Source organism: Mastomys coucha, unplaced genomic scaffold, assembly GCF_008632895.1.
Source record: "Mastomys coucha isolate ucsf_1 unplaced genomic scaffold, UCSF_Mcou_1 pScaffold1, whole genome shotgun sequence".
Taxonomy (NCBI): domain Eukaryota; kingdom Metazoa; phylum Chordata; class Mammalia; order Rodentia; family Muridae; genus Mastomys; species Mastomys coucha.
In genome coordinates, this window is record NW_022196891.1 from 70,784,208 (window position 1) to 70,786,094 (window position 1,887).

The window sequence follows — 1,887 nt, forward strand, 5'->3', positions numbered from 1 at the left end:
GATGCTCTGACATGAAAATCAAGTTTAAAATCTTTGGGTGGACTCACAAATACTGTTTAGAATGAAATTTTTTTATTTTAGTTTTATTTAATTATTTTTTACAGCCCAACTAAAGTTTCCCTCCTCTGTTATTAGTCCCCACTCCCAACAACCCCCCATCTACTCCTCTGTTTCTCTTCAGAAAAAAAGCATGCCTCCTATGGATATGAACAGGGCATGACATATCAACTTGCAATAAGCCTATGCACATTCCCTCCTATTAAGGATAGATAAGGCAACCTAGTAGGAAGGAAAGGGTCACAAAAGAAGGCAACAGAGTCAGAGTCAGCCACTGCTTCCACTATTAGGAGTCACACAAGAACACTAAGCTATACAACTGTAACATATAGGCTAAGGGCTTAGGCCAGTCCCATGAAGTGTCCCTGGTGGTCAGTTATCTGTGAGTCTCTATGAGCCCAAGTTAGTAGATTCTGTGGGTTTTCTTCTTGTGTCCTTGATCTCTCTGGCTTCTACAATTTTTCCTCCCCTTCTTCCACCTCTCCCTCTCCATTAGTTCCCTGAGCTTTGCCTAATGTTTGGCTGTGGGTCTCTGCATCTGTTTCCATAAGTTGCTGGAGGAAGCCTCTCTGATGACAATTGGGCTAGACAGTAATCTATGAGTATAGCAGAATATCAATAGGAATCATTTCATTGACTTAGAGTTTTCATTGCTTACCCGTCATTTTGGGTTCACTTCCATGTGCCTGGGCAATCCAGATTCTGGCTTCTGGCCCACCATGACTCCAGGCAGTATTAGGGGTGGGCTCCCTCTCATGGCATAGGTCTCAAGCTGGACCAGTCATTGTTTGGCCACTCCCACAATTTCTACTTTACACCCTAACACATCTTGTAGGCTGGGCAAATTATAGGTCAAACGTTTTCTGACTGGGTTGGTATCTTACTCTCTTTACTGGAAATCTTCTTGGATACAGGAAATATCTCTAGTCTGTCTAATCAGGCTCCATATGTTCCGTTTTTAAGAGTCTTAGCTAGTGCTACCCTCATAGATTCCTGGGAGTTTCCACAGCACTGAGTAGAGAATATTGATGTGTGGGATTCTGTGTATGATTTAATCTTGGTTCTGTTTCTTTTACAAATATGGTTGTCTTGGATTTGAGGCATAGATGCTCAGAATAGAGACATCATTTCAGTAGATTTTTTTCCTTTGATGAAGATGAAGTGTGCTTTCCCATCTCTTTTGATTAATTTTGGTTCAAAGTCTATTTTTTAGACATTATAATGGCTACACCAGCTCACTTCTTGGTTCCATTTGATTCAGCAATACTTTTCCAGCCCTTTACTTTGAGGTGATCTCTATCTTTGATGTTGAGGTATGTTTCTTGTGTACAGCAGATGATGGATTCTTTCTTTCTTCTATTATGCTAGACTCTGTCTGTGAGACATTTGTCCAGGCTCTTCTGGCTTGTAGACTCTCTGTTGAGAAGTTGGGTGTAATTCTAATAAGTATGGTTTTATATGCTACTTGGCCTTTTCCCTTGCAGCTTTTAACATTCTGTCTTTGTTCTATGGAGTTATTGCTTTTATTATTATGTTGTAGGAGGACTTTTTTGGATCCAATCTATTTGGTGTTTTGTAAGCTTTTTGTATGTTTATAGGCATCTCTTTTTTAGGTTAGGGAAATTTTCTTCCTTGATTTTGCTGAAAATGTTTTCTGAGACTTTGAGCTAGGAATCTTCTCCTTCTATTCCTATTATTCTTAAGTTTGGTCTTTTCATATTGTCTAGGATTTCCTGTATGTTTTGGTTTAGGAACATTTCAGATTTAATATTTTCATTGACTAATGTATCAATTTATTCTATTGTATATTCTTTGCTTGAGATTCTTTCT